Here is a 17,958-nt window from a genome sequence, read left to right on the forward strand (position 1 = left end):
AATCATGCAGATATATGCACAGAATGTTACCGCAGTGCTGTCTCCAAGGCACAGCAGAACTGCCTTTATGCAGTTTTAAAGAATTGCTTGACTGACCCTTAAATTGCACACATGATGAAGCTGAACAAAAGCCTTTACTTAAATATAAAATAATAATAATAAAAATAAAGCTCGCATACACACATACACAAAGAAAATGTAGCTTTGAAAGACAGCAGTCTTTCAGGGAAATCTGATCACAAACTGTCTGCTGCTGAGTGGGCCATTTGGGCTCAGACATGTTGTACTGGAGAGCACTACTGCACATACTGCAGAAGTGTCACTTAGACTAATGATTATGAATTATGCAGAAGGTCACATCCTCTTAGTTACAAGTAATTTCCACAGTTTCCCTCTAGACTGCCTAGCCTAGTTCCATTTTTTCCCTTTTACTGCTGCTAGCAAATAGCACACAGAATGAATGCCAGGACCTTCATTTATTGACATTTTATTTTTCTCCCATAACTTCAAGCTGATAAAACGACTGAACAGTCGGAGGGAGGAAAGGAAGCCAACTGCTGTTGGTGGATTAGGAAAAAGCTCCGTTCAGTTCAGTAGGTCATTTAGCAAAGTAGGACAGCAGAAAGATGTAGCAATTGTGTATTTTGCTGAAGACTTTAGATCCCAAGCACTCACATCAAAAACAGCAATTTTTCACCTTCACAATTTGGGAAAACAGCTACATTCTGATAAACACTAAAAAAGCATTGCTTTTTCTGAAGCTATTAGCTTGATATCACTGTTATGTGTGACCTTCCCCTGTCTTAGTACAAACCAGACAATCTAGTGTGTAGATGAACAGGAGTGCCAACATGGTTCATGGAGCTAGCGTGGAGCAGGAGTGCGATGCATATGGCAAATACATTCTCCAAGCATAGCTGGGCATATCATCTTGCATGCCTTTTACAATCAATGGGAACACACCATGTTTGGGAGAAGCAGCTAAGCTGTGGCAGCCAGAGAGATCAGTAATTGCTTGAGTAGAATGTGCAAGAAGCTGTTTCCTGAGCAGGGAATTTGCTTTTCTCCCACTGACGCTGGGAACAAGTGGGAAGGCAGTATCCCGCACCGAGAGGTTCCTTGGTCTCCAGCATGAGCAGTGAAGGTAATATAGGCAATAAAGGAGAAAAAGGACTATGAACAAGAAGGATAACCTGCCTTTCTTAAAAGAAAAGTTGCAATCTGAAGGCTATGTTTAAAAATCAGTTATGTAGCATAATGAGTCACCCCCACACTATTACATCACAGCATTACAAAAAGCTCCTCAAGCCTCATGGCTGCAATACTATTCTGTAAACATTTACTGCTTGCTTACTATTACAACTCATAACAAATTGTTCAGATGTAAATGTTTCACACTATACCGTGCAGTCAGTAAAGAAGAAAAAAGGCAGTAAAAATTTCCCATCATTTTCCTCTTTGTTAGCATGTGGCCATGTTTAATAATGATGCCTGTTTGTTGATGTTGTTGTTGTTTATTTTTATTTTTTGTTTTTAGCTGCTCTTACTCCAGTGATTTAAAATATCCAAATATGTATCAAAACCCCTCTAATTCCCACTGTTCATACAGATGGGAAGACTTCTATCAGCAAGACTCTTTTCATTTCCATTCTGTACCTTTTCTAACCAAAGAGATTATTCCTGGCTGAGCTTTGGGTCTACTGAACAACTAAACTACTGACTTGCTGAAAATATAGTATATTCAAGTTATGGATTGCTAAAGATCCCACTTGAATGCATGTAACATGTTGAAAGGGATGGTGCAGTTATATTTTTTTCAAGTAAGACTGACAACAATCAGGAAGCTTTGCCACCCCAAGGACAGATGTTCTTTGTAAGTAAAGGATTTCTATTTTATGCATACCAGCTTTCTTTGATGTTGTGTTTGTATTTATGTACAAATCATGGTTACCTGTGGTTGTTCCAAGGTGCTCCAACATGCTGATATGTGGTTCAAGGAAGTTAAATCTCACTATATCAGAATTTTGTCTCAAATCTGGAGGACAATCCATTTTTAAGTAAAAATAATAAGGTCCATTGTAGTAAAATAAAGCATGTATGTATTTTTATATAGATATACACACTGCCTAGTAAAAAGTTCTTTACCAAGAGAGTGGAGAGATGCTTTCCAGAGAGGCTGCAGATTCCCACTGTAGATTCTCCATCCTTGGAGGTGTTCAAGGCTCGTTTGGATGGGCCCTGGGCAGCCTGGCCTTCTTTTATATTTGGAGGTTGTTGGCCCTACATGCAGCAGGGGGACAGAAGCTTGGTGATCAATCCTTGAGGTCCCTTCCAATCCAAGCCATTCTATGATTCTATGAAATCCCTTAACAACTACAGGTCATTCTGCAAATGGGATGCTTTCCTTTGATGACAAAAATGAAGAGCTTGAAATGTGAAAGGAAAAGAGACATTACAGAATCACAGTATTGAAAAAAGAGTTGTCCCATCAACTTGACTACACCATTTTTGATATTTATAAGCAATGGTGAGATCCCCCTTCAGTATTCTCTTCTCCAGGCTGAACAGTACCAGGCCTCTCAGACTTTCCTCATATGGGAGATGTTCAGGCCCTTTATCATCCTTATACTCTCTCCAGAAGTTCCCTGTCTTTTTTGAACTGAACCCAGAACTGGTCTAAATACTCCTGATGTGGCCTCACCAGGGTAGAGAAAGATCAGTTCCCTCTCCCTGCTGGTCATGCTCTTCTTGATGCAATCCCAAGATACCACTGACCTTCTTGGCCAAAATGGGCATGCTGCTGGTTCATGTCCAAGCTGCTGTTGACCAGCACCCCTAAGTCCTTCTCCTCAGAGCTCTTTTCCAGCAGGTGATGATAGAACACTTTCATTTTCTTGATGGCATAGGAGTTAACTGCATAGTGTAGAGGGTCTTTTTGATCCATGGATGATAACCATTAAAAGCTAATGTTATTTTTAAATATTTTCTCACTTCTCTGATTGAAATCAAACAGTGATAACATCTAGATATCTGAAATACTCCTGAGTGCTTCTGCCTATAACTGAAGACTTTTATTTCCTTTCCAGTAAGATTCGATTAAAGGGAAACAGGAGTTTCCAACCCATACTGAACCATAACTTGGAACTAGATTTGGGTGCTGTGGCCTGAGCTACAGATCCGGCAAGGGTACCCAAGCTGCCTTACATCTCTCAGGCCATGAGTTCCTGGTGCTATCAGGAGGATACCTCCTCCTTCCACACCTGCAACTCCTCTGCCTGCACTCAGCCCTGGCAGCCCTCCCACACTTCTCCTTGTTCCAAGGGTGCTGTCTGCTCCATGGGAGGCCCCACTCTGGAGGCACTGCCAACTCATAGGAGACCATTTTGGGCACAGAGGGATAGCAGCATGCCTAGGGTGCCTGCAAGGAAGCAGGCAAGCAGGTGGGTGAAGCAGCTGGAGCTCGGTCCCAGACAGCCAGCAGGTGGATGGAGCAGCAGGGGGGTAGCTCCAGACGGGCAGCAGGTGGAGAGGGCAGCAGGAGGGCAGCACCACTTTGTACTTGATGTTAATTACACTTGCTGGAATCCTGTGTGGCTCCTAGGACTTCTTTAAAGTGTTAATTACAAATGATACTTGTTTGGAGTTTGGAAATAGCATCCCTGAAATGAGTGAAGAGCTTCAATGTGCTTAACTTTGAGGGGGAAGGAAAACAGCCTTCTCCCATCCTTAAGCTGTGAAACTTGACAAGAATCTCACTGTGAGCAGGACCAAGCCAGCAGTTCTTTAATTTGTCCTAGTATACCCATGCATTCTAGGAAAAGCCCAAGGAGGCATTACAGAGCTGCAAGCTTCCTCAATAGCTCAATTGTGTGGAGCTTCACATCGTGGTGTTTGCTCAGATGCTCAGATGTTTATAATTAATTTAGTCTGATTACTTCTAATTACTCCTTCCTATCTGCATTATTTTGTATTTGTCAGCTTCATATGCAAGTAGCCCTGCTTCCTATTCATTTAGTTTTGTAAGTTCCCTTAGGACCTTCTTAGCCTTCTCTAGTGATGGCTAATCTAAATAATTGTGGTGTCTGCAAATTTTTCCCCACCTATTTTTTTTCTTATTTTCTTTTTTTTTTCTTTTTTTCTTTTTTTCCCCCAGAGCATTAATAAAGAGAACAGTTCCTAGCATAGGAACATGAAAAATCCCATGTCAAGCCTCTCTCATAATGCAAACTGACCATTAGACTCAATCTCTCTCCCTCTTGGTCTGATAGATAAGAGGAACAGATTTTCCTTTCTAGTAGGTGATTTCCTGCAACATGTCTTGTTCAGCTATTAGTTTCATGATTTTAATTATTTTTAATTGCTTCCTATTGGTTTTCCTGAATTAAGACACAGTACGTAACTCAGGGTTTGGATTGTGTTGTTTTATTGGGGATATTTATTTATTATTTACTTGGTGATTGTTTTATTTTTTGAAGTACATTTTGGTGTGTCTTTCTAAAATTTGTACCTACAAAATTTGTTTGAGGCAAAAGTCTCACTTCTCAGTCCCAATTTCTGAATCCTTCTCTTACCAGCAAAGCTTCAGTTCTTGTAGAACCTTTTCTCTCCAGAATAAAGTAGAATGCAAAAAGGAAGTTTAAATACTTATAATATTTACTGCTCATATTTGTCTGCTACAGGAATAGTCTTCTCTTAGTTTGAAGAAACAGGAAGTTAAAGACCACAAGCTACATCAGATCTAAAAGGATTTCACTATTCCTGATGTTCTTTACTTCATGTATATGATCTTCCAGCATTAGCTCTATTTTTCTGTATGGCCCAGTTATCAAACAGAGAAGGAGCTCTTTAACTATGCTATTCTGCCGGTTGCTTTCAAGGCTGCATTGCTTCATTTATTGTGGCTTTTGGCCTGTATGGGATCACATTGAAACGTACAGAGCTTTCTGGGTGAGAGTTTCTCTATTAGCAGGTTGCTGAAAGATCTATTAATAGAGCCTAGTAAATAGGGAAAACTACTAGGATAAAGGTGCAGAGGATGTAATATACAGATACTGTTTCTTTCTACCCCGAAACAGAAGTGAATTTTACCAGTTCACTTCCCTCTGCCACTTAGTGCCCAAACACAAGGGCCTGAATAATCAGTAATAACGCAAACCTATAGCAGCTCTCAGGAGGGGCAGAACATGAAACTTCTGCAGCTTTCCTTTCCAGTATTTCTTTCCTATTGCTTTTTCTTCCTGTTGTTAAGCTACAAAGGGAAAATACATTACACAGTGGTGTTCCTAAAAGATGGAGAATTTGAGGGGAAATAAATAAAAACACTCATGTTCTTCCATCTGAGCCGCTCCTCTTTCCTATTGAAGGTGCTCCATTTGCCTTTACTGGAGAGGGACAGCTTTGACCTGAAATACTATACTTTTTTCTATTTGCCTTTTATAAATGGTCCACTGCATTTTCTTTCTTGCTTGTATCCCACAGATAATGCCTTATAATCTGAACTTAAAAGTTGTGATCCCTTTCTTTCTGAAATACTTTGGGCAAGGGAGGTATCACAGTTTAGCTCAGATTTCATCTGTGTGCAAAGGATGGACATATCCAATTTTTTAAAACAGCATATTCCTTTTATTAAGACTTTTAAAAAAAGAAACTTGTTTGTAGCTGGTGCTTCTTGACAGAATATATAGTAGGAGTCTCTCAGTCTGCTTTCTTGGCTGGTGCAAGTGAACATGACTCACTTAGCATTTTCAGAAAGCTTTCTTCCAAAGGTTTCAAAAGCTTTACAAGTTAATTAAGCCTCGCTATAATAAGCTAGAGATCATGTCAATGCAACTGTACACCAGCTTAATTACAAACACAGCTTTACATTTTAGGATAGCAAGTAAGGCTGTGTTGCTTTAATATGACATCAGCAGTACAATTAAGTGCTTTAAAAAGGTACATATTCAAGAGGAAAGTAATCAGAATGAGGAGTGATCCTTCACAGAAAGCTGTGGTTTACAAAATTCCTGCCTTTCAATGGACATTGTTCATCCCCACATCCCCAGATAGGCTACTTCATTTCTCCTGTTGCTCTTTGCATCAGGGCTGAATGCAAGAATCTTGACTCATCTCATTAGACAGGCAGACCTCTGAGTTAGAAGAAAGTCACCCAAATGCTCTGGCACTGGCTATGAAACCTGGACTTGATACATCTAAAGTCTTACTGATAAAAAAGACACATCTAAAAGATTCAGTAATGCTTCTCCAATTATACTATACTATTCTCTTCCTACAAGAAGGAGACAAACACTGACCTGTAATGACTAGCACTCAAAATAACACATTTACATGCAAATAATACGGGCAACTGTTGAACACCATACAAAACCAAATGCCAAAATCAGCAAGTGCTTAATTCTGCCTTGTGTTTGGGCCTGGCTGTGGGTGTGCAGCCTCTGCAGCTCTTTCCTACTGCACTTGGGCTAATTGTAGCTATGTGAAGCACATGTGCAGAGGAAGGAGTGGAGAGCAGAAAGGTCAAGGACTGTTCATCTGCAACCTGCGGGGACTTCACAGTGAAGTTAATTTACAAAGGTGCTGCACGTGGGGCCCGCTTCCTCTAAGCCCTGATGAGGTATTTGATTAATGGTGCTGGAAGTCAAACGCGAGGAGTGCCCCCTCATCTCTGAAGGTCGCAGGTAAATCCTGGCCTTATTCTTACTCCAACAATGCATTTATCTAAATGCCACATCTAAGTCATAGCCAGTCATCAAAGTGGTGATCGCTAGTGCAGCTATTTCTATTGAAACGTACAGCACCGTGTGATAAATTACATCTGCAAGATTTGTTTCATATGTCAAGCATGCATTACTTCTAAATCAAATGCTAGAACATGCCTTGTTTAGTCAAAAGTAAGCAGAATGCTGTAATTTATAATCGTTTTGAAGCACACTGCAGTGAAAATGAAAGCAGACTATTAAAATTTAATGCCTGTTTTGCTGAGTAGTGTATTTCTGGCCACGTCTGATGCTGTGTTGTTTTCTCACATCATTGTGTATGCACAAAAAGTCAGTCTGTGTTTGCCAACGTTTGCAGAAACTAATTGAAAAAAAAACGAAAAGAAAAAAAATTAAATTATTTAGCTGTTAAAATCCAGCACCAGGCTGGAAAATTATTGTCAGCACAGGCACTGATGGCAGTGGCTCCTCTCCCCTCTTCTCACCCCTATCCGTTTGCTTCTAACAATTGTCTGTTGTTCTTCAGCCCAGCTCCCTGCGGTACGCTTGCTAGCAAATATTCATTGGTGTGTCATCTCAGTTTAAAGTCTCATCCTACACACCTATTCATCTGTGTTAAGTGAACAGCAGCATCAGCTCAAATTAAGCTGGTATGAAAACAGCCACAGTTAATAATTTCTTCTGTGATTCAGCTTAGCTCTGGAAAACAGGTGAAGATGTTTCATAACGAAGGCAATTACAGCTCTGTAAACTCTTTCCAGCTGCCTGTGTAACGGGAGAAGCAGGGTGCAAGAGCTACTGGAGCATGTGGCACAGCCGGCACGGTTGCCATCAGATCGCATTTGTTAACTGCTGGGCTGAGCAGGCTGCCTGTCAGGGACAGATACTGGTCAGGGTGATTAGCGTGCAGAAGGCTGAGCAGAGGGGGTGGGAGTCAGTGCACTCCAGCTGGACTTCCTACAGACCTCTCCCACCAGTCAACCACCTTCCACACCACCACTCCTCTTCCTGGAGAGGAAACCCATGTAAAGACACACATGCTTGCTGCTAAAAATGAGGTTACAGGGAGTGCTGTTTTGCAAATAAAGACAAAATCCTGTTTGCCAAATGGTAACTTCAGAGAGGACAATCAGGTCCGCTAAAAATGCAACCATTTAACATGTATTCATTAAGATGCAGATGAAGGAGTGAGATGAGTGAAAATTAACCACTAGCAAAATATAAATGAAGCCTGTACTTTCACATGAGAAATGATGTGCTACTGTGATGGATCTTAAGCTATTATTAGTATTTTTTTTAATTAAAGAACAATATATTTCCATCTACTGAATCTCTATTGTTCTGTTATTTAAGTTATCTTTCATGTCAGTGCCACATGTTTTGAAGCATATTAAAACACAGCCTTACACTTAATTGTGTAGATTTGCAGATGGTTCATTTCCAGCCAAATATTTTTTCCTTAGAGCTTGAAAGAAAATCTCTAGCAGCCTAAATTGAATTTTTATACACGGTGATTTCCAGAAATGTACTTCTTAATGGTTTCTGATGTGCCCAAAGGCGTGAATCTTGAACTAGTTTCTCTGAGATGTCTTGGAGAGAAGCTGAAAAATGTGTTCTTGGTTTTCTGTGTGTGTTGTTGGTTTTGCTGGGGGTTTTTGTTTTTGTCTTTCCCTCAGCTGCAAACAGCAAATTTCAGTTCTGTGTGTCAACATGTTTGTATTGCATTGTAGTGGCGTATTCAATAATCACAGTGTAACAATGTATATTTCAGAGGCACTTGATCACAGTTCCACCATACCTGCAAAATGTGTAGTGTATATTGATTTTCAGAAACAAAAGGTACCTCTGATTCCCTCTCAAAGAACAATGTTTATTGCTTTGAAGTGTTCCAGGTTTACCTGTTACAAGAGGCAGCACTAAGACTGACCTATTTCCATACTCCTTCTTTTTCCCCTACACTGAGGAATTCTCCTTTCGATTAGGAAAAAGCTTTTTTTTTTGTTTTTTTTTCCCCCCACCCCAATTATTTTTAGATGCCTGAAAGATGAAATTGGTGGTGAGCTTATATCTATATTCAAATTCTAACATCCTCAACAAGGAACTGTTTCATTCAGCTATGACAATGCTCCATCTATTGTCATCTAGGGCTATATTCTGCACGCTGCGTCTTCCCCTGAGAATTACTGCTGTTCCTTATCCTCGCAGCCTTTAAAAGCTCTATATAACATTAGCCTATCTAGCCCAGTGAAAATGTCTTTACAGATTACTGTAACGTTAATACCACTCTCTCCCTGCTTTTGACCTGAAGTGGAATATATTGCACTGCTGGAGCAGATGCATTTGGGGCTGCATCAGAGAGCAGGACGTTTCCTGGCTGCAGCCCAGCAGTGCTGCTGGGCTCTTGCCATGGAGAGTGGCCACAATTTGGCCCACAGAGCATGGGGCAGCATTAGTCAAAACGTGTGCAAGGCTGCTCAGCCGCTTGTGTTGGTGCAGTGAACTGAAGGGAGGTGAGCCCACCTGTGGGAATGGAAGGCTCTTAGCACAAGGGGGATGTTTTCAAAGATTTCTCTCTGTGCACTTTTGTGTGTTTTTAATGGAAGGGATTATATTATATTTTAGGGAATATAAAGAAGCGTAAAATGGAGGAAACGGAGTTGTGAACTCCTAATAACCCTCCAAAAGGATGTAGGTTGGGTCATAAGGACAATTTAGCTTAATGTTCCTCTTTTAGTGAATCAAATATCCTCCTTTTCTTTCGTGGTTTTGTTGTGGGCTTTTGTTTTTGGTTGGTTTTTTGTTTGTTTGGTTGGTTTTTTTTTTGGTTTTTTTTTCCTGTTGTTATTACTGTTTTTTGTCCCTCTTTGTCCCTCCCCCCCTCCCTTCCTTTCTTCTACCCTCCCTCCATCTGTCCCTTCCTCCTTTCCTCCCTCTATCCCTCCCTTCTTTTTCTTTCTGTTTGTTTGTTTGTTTTCTTTAACAAAATATTATGGTACCCCATTGAAAAACATTTCCCTAAAATTCTTACTTGCAGACCTCCTGTGAAGCTCATGTTGTTCAATAAATAAATAAAGAGTGGAAGATTAAGATAGGAACTTCTGTTACATGATGTGTGCAGATAATAAATGCATTAATTGCAACACGTGCACTCTAAGATAATATTGTTACATGAGACAAACCTTTCAGTGAACATTCACATTAGTCACCCTAGCTCTCTGCCTTTTTCCCCCTTCAAAATCATATTTTTCTCTCAAGTACTGCATTTCCTTAGCAATAAAACATATGCTGTTTTCTGCCAAAGTAAGTGGATAATGTAAGCTGTGATAGGAAGGGTATTTTTTCTTATCATTTTCTTTTTTTTTTTTTTTTTTTTTTTTTTCAGAGAAAGAGTGTAGTTATAGTAACATATATGTGCTTTTATCTGTGATAAGAACTACCATCTGGTAGCTAAATGTGCACAGCTTATTGCTTGAAGTGCTTATACACATTGTGAAAACACACAGCTTTTGTGTATGTTAGGATACTGTCTATATGTATTACTAACAAACCCACATATTAGTTATTTGAATATGTCAAACGATTGTAAAATAGACAAGCGGTTCTAGATGAGAAGGATTAGGGCTGGCACACTGCCAGATGCGTATTTATTCCAGCTATACTATTATGACCTTTTAATATCACATTGTTTGCAAGCTCTTCCTGCCAATAATTGTTTGAGGGGGAAACAAAGCCTCTTTGACAGGAAAAATGCCTTTGTTATATTCAAGGAGCTGAGGCTTTCATCCTTAGTATACCAATTCACAAAGATGTGTGGTGAATGTGTGAGCAGCAAGAGACAGAACATATAAATTTGAGTTACTTTGACCTTAATCCAGGAGACCAAGAAGAGAAATGCACTAGGAAGGCTGGTTTGTTGCTGTCTGGAGACTGATAAGCTGTAATAAAGGTGCACTCCGTTGCAATTCATCTAAAGCTTCCATTGCTATCATCCTCTTTTTTCGATTTTTGTTACCTCAAGTACTTATCTAAATCCCTTTCAATGCCAGCTTGAATGCACTTTGTATTCTCTCCAACTGTGACTGGTGCCGTCTGTGTGTGTCAGTGTGCTTCAGCATACACTCTTTCCCCTTGTTTGACAAGAACCAGTGCCAACACCTAATTAAGGATAAGCCATGGAGCTCTCTGCTCTATCTTTGTCAACCACTATGTTCCCAGCTTTCTGCCTAGCTGAGCTTTTATGACACGAGAAACATTTTGGGTTCAGCCTATTCCTGGCCTCTCAGTTTCCAACACAAGAACTAAATGCAACTTAATGCTGGCATAGACTTTAGAAACATTCATGGTAATGCAGTCCAGAAATCTCCTCTGTGTCTTTCTGAAGCACGTGTGCGTGTACATAGGTCTGTCTGTTCTTATTGATTTAACTAGATATGAATGCATATGCACTTCTGAATACAAATTGGTCATTTTTCAGATTGCCTTCTGCCTGTGTTCCCCACCAGTCTGTTTCCTAGGAGATGATCACAGGGGTTGGGACTGTATTTTTCTTTTGCTGTATGTAAAAGTCTACAAGGAGCCTAATTTAATGGGACAGAAAACCTCTAGTTCAGGCTCCTGTTGAGCTATTATAAACATTTTGTACCGATGACATAGTTGTATTTAGATCACCACAAAGGAAAATCTTTCAAAGGGTTAACTGTTTGGTAAGCTGAAAAATCAGATTAGTATAGCTGATAGATGACTACTACACAGCCAATTAAATGGGTACATGTAAAAATTTTGACAGAGGGTTTGACTATATGTCTACATGACTAAGGTAGTCCAGAGAGCAAGTTGTTTGTTTTCTTTTTTTCCTTGTGTCCAAGTCCTTGAATTCAAATTCTGAGTTCTATATAAGTACATGTAGCTTATATTCACAGCTTAGTGTGAAAACTGATTTACTAATCAAGGGGTAAAAACTACTGAAACATCCAGTAGAAAATGTTTATGGTGACTGAGACGTCCTTTGTTATTAACATACACATAACTGAAGACAAAATATGTGATTATTATTTTCAGTGTTGAGATGCTGCTTGTTGTGTTCTTAATCTGAAAATGAGAGGGAATATGATAGTAAATCAGCAGGTCCCGCCTGTTAGATCTGTCCTAACTCAAAATAAAACCCCACCCAGAGAGACAAAGGCCATCTGAAAAACTACTCATGAAATTCAGGGCATATATAAACAATTCTCAGAATCTGAACTGACTTTCCTAGCTGTACTTTATTATTTGACCAGCCCATAATTTTGACAGCAATTTGGAACCAATATCCTTTGCTGCAGTAAGTTTGTCCCTTCTTTGAGCCCAGGCAGTGCCAGTAGAATTTGTGCTGCTCCAGTTTTAAGATCTCCCAGTTAGGCTTTCTTCTGTTCACTGCTCACTTTTTGTCATTACGCTGAGAAGGAGGAGAAGGAGTCTTCCAGGCAGACAAATCTCTGTGCAGTTCTCAGCTGCCTGTGTGAAATTGTTCTGTGTTCCCATAGAATAGCTCCATAGCTGATTTCTAGGGCTACTAGAGCAAAAAGGCCAGGAATGTTTTATTTATACTTCTGCATAACGGTGACTGGAATCAGACCAATTACATCTCTGCTATATTTCATGCAAGTACATAAAAAAAACATTTTCTCCTCACTGATGTGGATTGTGATACAGCTAACCTAAACCCTTCAAACTGCCTGAGCATGACAATGAGTCCTGTGTGGTTCACACGGTCACTCTGCATTAAAAGTAGTGCTTCCTGAGGAATAAGTCAGTGGAAAAGCTTAGAAGGCAGGGGAGAACAGAGAGAGTATTCATTAGCTTCATTTTGCATTTATTTGTTTATTTAATTTATGTTAAGCAGCTCCCCAGCCAAAACAGCTGGAGGCTGGAAGTTAAAAGCTAGCAGTGAGGGAGACCGTAATGGGCAGACATGTGCTTTGTGTATTCCAGAGGAAAAAAAAAAAAAAAAATGGATTTGATTTGGCTAGGTTATGAGCCTCGGAAAATAGCTCCTCATGTGAGCTCAGTACATTTAACAATGATAGTAAAATTAGTTTCAATCATGTTAAATTCTGGAAGTAACATAAGTGAATTTCAAGGACTCTGCTCAGGCATGTCATGGAAAAGACAGCAATGCAATGAGTGATGCCTATATATTTTAAGTTGCAAAAGTAAAATAAAACATGAAACAAACAAGATTATATGGTGCTACTTGAGAAATAACAGTGCAGACAGATTTTAAACTGCTAATTTTATTCACTGCATTCTAATTGTGAGTGAAACAAGGCTCAGTGATCAGTTTTAGTCCCCCAAGTCTAAACAACGTAACCTTTTACTGCTTTACTGCTTTCCTGGAACACTGGGTGTAAATATCCTGCTGCTGCTCACTAAGAATACTGAGAATTTTTATGTCTTGTTCTGCTTAATGCCTGCCAGGATTACTGCAGAAATCAGTTGTGTATGACAGGAAGCAGCCATCTTCATCTGTTTTTCCACTGTACAAACAGGGTCTTAGAAACTGACCTTGGATTTTAGCACTATTTTCAAATGCATCTGAAGTATTTGCATTATGAAGAACTTGAAGAGTATGTCTCTATTAGCAGCGTTAGTCAGAACTTGCTTGAATTTTCACAGAAGTATATAATTCTGAGTCAAATTCCCCTCCCCTACTGCACTCTATCATAAAGGGCATGCAAAGAGCTCAGCAACAATTGCTTTGCATCAGTGTTTCTGTTCAGCTGTTGCAAGAAAATTGCTAATATGAACACAGTCATTGACTTGTGATGAGAGCTAGATCCCTTCATCTTCAAGCTATTTCAAAAAGCTAATTTAAAGTCTTTGGAAAATGTTACCCCAAGGAGATGACAGACTTATCAGCTTTTCTGTGCATACTCAAAATAAGTATGATCATGAGGAATAAAGAAAAAGCATGATTGGAAGATTATGCATGCAGTCTTAACTTTTTGGCATTTCCAGGATGTAACTGCAAAATATCAGTGTGCTTTCTATAGAGATGACAGGTGTCCATGGGAGGATATACTCAACACAGAGCAATCTAAGGAGTTTTGAGTCTGATCTTTCCCATTCCAGCACAAAGACAGCATGAAAAATGCACACTGCCCACCACTGCAGTACATAATATTGCCATACTTGAAATTAGCAGCAAGATCAGAGTGTCCTCTGCAAAATGTCATCAATAGTTCTGATGTTCAGCTCAACAATTCTGATATCACAGGCAGCACCAAATACTGGGGCTAAGACAAATGCTGTTTTTTGGTTCCTGAAAACTTCAGTGAGTAATTGTATTTGCATACGCATACCTATATGTTATGCTTTTTGAGAACTGCATTCTTAACCCTGCTCTAAACACAGCACATGTCCACACTGGATATGCTCCAGATTTCCTCCCTCCTGGGGCCTTCCTTTGTAGTTAACTTAAATAACAACAAACATGCCTGCCAAATCTTGCTTCTGAGCTTGGCTGCTTCTTGCGCTGCTCTCTGCAGGACCTCCTTTGTCTCTGTCACTTGTTTCCTGTGCTCCAGTGAGGCATTCACAGCCCTTTCCATGTTGTGGATTGGCGCCAGGAATGATCCACCTGCTTTGCTTGTTGACAGACCAAATATCCCAGCATCTTTCAAGGGATCCCTAATGCTTGACCACAGAGAGAACAAACAAAATAGCTTTGCACTTGCATGGAAAGTGTAGGTGCTGCTGCTTCGTTTATGAGGTGCTAGAAAGTGTTCGAGCACTAATGACACAACTGAGCCATTATGGCTTAACCCAGCAGGTGGCTCAGCACTACACAACCATTGGCTCACTACCCTCTTCCCATTTGGATGGGGGAGAAAGTAGGGGGGGCGGGGGGAAACAAAGTAAAACTAATGACTTGAGACAGAACAATTTGCTAAGATAGAGAAAAGGATAATAGTTATGAATATATATATGTATGTTTGAATGTATATAATACATGATGCACAAGCAATTGCTCACCACTTTCAGCACTCCTTTCGCATGATGTCATATGGTGTAGAATATCCCTTTGACCAGTGTAAGTCAGCTGTCCTAATTCCATTCCCTTTCATCACTTTGTGCCCTTTGCTGAGAATTGCCCTGGCTCTGTACAGCACTGCTTAGCAGCAACTATAAACATCAGAGTGTTATCAACATTGCTTTTCTCCTAAAACTAAAACATAGCATCATACAAGACATTCTAAAGAAAACAGTCTCTTCCCAGTTGAAACTAAGATGTGAGCAGGGAGAGGGCCTCAGAGCAGTAAGTGTTTCTTGTGTGCCTGTGAGTTCTCTTGTGTCTTTGCCATTGCCAGGCCTTTTTGTGTGTGGTGGTGTTTTCTGGCTTGGATTTCTACACGGAGCAGCCCTGATGACTGCTATTGTGTAGAAACTTCCCCCTAAATCCCTGACCATCTCCAGACTTTCCTCAGCTCTCTGCCTGCACTCAAGCCTAGTCACAGGCCAATCACCCAAGACACTAGTAAGTCATATTGTAGACAGGGCAAACAGAGCGTTGACTCAGGGGCAGAGATTACTTCGCCATAACCTGGCAATTGTTTCTCACAACAATGGTGTCAGTAACTGCAAAGCAAATAATAACAAGCAAGCAGCATCAGCTTCTGGTTTTTGTAGCTTTTGTGGAGGACAATGATGGATAACGCCAAGTCTGAAATTGTAGCTGAAGCTTTCATATGGTTTGGTTTGCTTTTCAAAAACTGTGTATGCATATTATGCACACCAGTGGGAACATGAAAGTCCTGTTATGACCACAAAAGTATTGTTCTGGACTACTGGAACAGGCTGGTTTGCCTCCAGTTTCTACTGCAAACGGAAATATGTTTGTGCCTCCATGTCTAATGCTGACATTCTTTCTCATTTTTATCAGGAGACGAAGATGCTGATATGATCCTTAAGGTATTCTAACTGATAATAATGGCTCCAAGTCAATAGGATGAACTTCCAGAGAATCCCAACTAATGCTACTACAGGTATTCAGATAACAACTGATCTCCCATCTTTTAGCCCAAATAGACTTTGGCATTGCTTTTCTACCAATATACTAGTACTTAGAGAATATCCAAGATCCCTAAACCTGTTGTAATTAAGGTGAAATGTATTTTCTGTTGTAAATACACAGAACACCCTTAAAAGGAATATAGTGTTAAACTTCCTCCTGTATGTTGCTTGGAAGATAAAATCATATGCTTGCTTTTGCTTAGGGTAGGCATGAGAAAAATTTAATAGCATCTCATCATGGTAACTTGGTCAGAGAGATGTAAGTTAGTTTCTGCTGTAGAAGAATCTGATGTCAGCTTGGTAATTACTAGGGAGAGTCAATAGTACCTCTCCTCAGTATAATTACAAATCCAGTACAACCATGACCGAACTAAATTGCTTGAGAGCAATCAATAGAAATCTCCTGACTACATTCACTGGTGTGCACATCAGATATAAAAAGGCAAATTATCTGTCCAAGCAAAAGATCACCTTTACAAAAGAAAACTGCAGTGCAAGGCTATGAAGAACTATGTCCACACAAAAACCTCATGCTTACCGCTGGCTAGAGATAATGGGAACATATGTGTATTGAAGGATGGAGGCTATGCTCACATGAGCATCAATTTGATGGAACTGGAGTGGAGCAGTAAGTTCATGTAGATTATTCTGATTTCCTAATATTTGTTCCATACATGGCTTATAGTTTTCACTCAGAATAAATTTAGTTGGTTTCCACAAACCAAATATTCTCATCACATGTGGTTCAAAGCTGTCTGAAGCACCAAGCTTTTGCTCAGATACCGAATGTCAACATTAAAGCCTGAACATCATTAGATTTGCACCTGGAAACTTCAGGTTCATTTTCCTCTGAGAAGAATCATTGAATTTTTAAGGTTGGAAAAGATTATCTAGTTCAAATATCAACCATCATCCCTGTGTTCTCTAAACCATGTCCTTAAGTGCCACATCTACCCTTTTTCTTGAAAACCTCCAGGAATGGTGACTACAAACCCTGGGCAATCTGTTCCAGTGTAACCTTCTGAGATGAAAGTTTCCTAATATCCAGCCTGAACCTCCCCTGGAACCACTCAGGACTATTCCTTCTCATCCTATCTATAGTTACCTGGGAACAGGGGTCTGACACCCACTTCTCCAGACCCTCCTTTCAGGTAGCTGTATAGAGCCATAAGATTTCTTTTTGCCTCCTCCTCTCCAGATATTCACAGTTCCCTCAGCTGCTCCTCATAGGACTTGTGCTCCAGAGCCCTCACATCTTTGCTGTCTTTCTCTGATTACCCTCAAGGGCTTCAATGTCTTTCTTGTAATGAGGGACCCACAACTGCACCAAGTACTTGAAGTGTGGCCTTACCAGTGCCATGTAAAGGGGAATGATGATCTCCTTAGTCATGCTGACTAGACTATCTCTGATACAAGCCAGGATGCAACTGGGTTTCTTGACCACCTGGGCATATTGCTGGTTCACATTCAGCTGGCTGTTGATTAACCAGATCATTTTCCTCCAGGCAGCTTTTCAGCCACTTTGTCACAAGCCTGTAGTGATGCATGGGGTTCTTGTGACGAAAGAGTAGGACCAAGCACTCGGTTTTGTTGGAGATCGTACAACTGGCCTCAGTCCATATATCCAACCTATCTAGATTCTTCTGTAGGACCTTTATACCCTAAGACTGATCAACACTTCTGCTCAAGTTGGTGTCCTGTGCAAGCTCACTTAGGGTGCAAACATCAATACCTCTATGAGGACCAAAGCAAAGCGTGGTAAGTGGGGATACTGAAGCTCACTGTTGCTTGAACTGTGGATGCAGTAAAAAATTTTCTCCAATAGACTCGTTTCCCTAGATGTTTAGGGCTTTGTTTTATTGCTTCTTCTTACTTTAGTATCTTTTACTTGGACATGTTGTCTCTAGTGTAAGACAATTCTTACTACTTGAGTTTTTCCTGTGAACACTACACAAATGTAAATGCAATGTTTCTGTAGATCAGAACATTAATTTTACTTACTGTTCTGATGCAGTCTTAGAGGAAATGATTGGATTTGCTTTTGTGATGTCTGCCTGCCTGTTTTGTTTTAAAAAACTCCTCCATATAAACTTCAGGATGTTAGTTTTGAAAAATGCTGAAACTAAGTCCCATGAAATTTTAGCATGAATTTCTGTGTACCAGAGTTATGAGAGCCCAGCTACTTGTCTAG

This window comes from Coturnix japonica, chromosome Z, assembly GCF_001577835.2.
Source record: "Coturnix japonica isolate 7356 chromosome Z, Coturnix japonica 2.1, whole genome shotgun sequence".
NCBI lineage: Eukaryota > Metazoa > Chordata > Aves > Galliformes > Phasianidae > Coturnix > Coturnix japonica.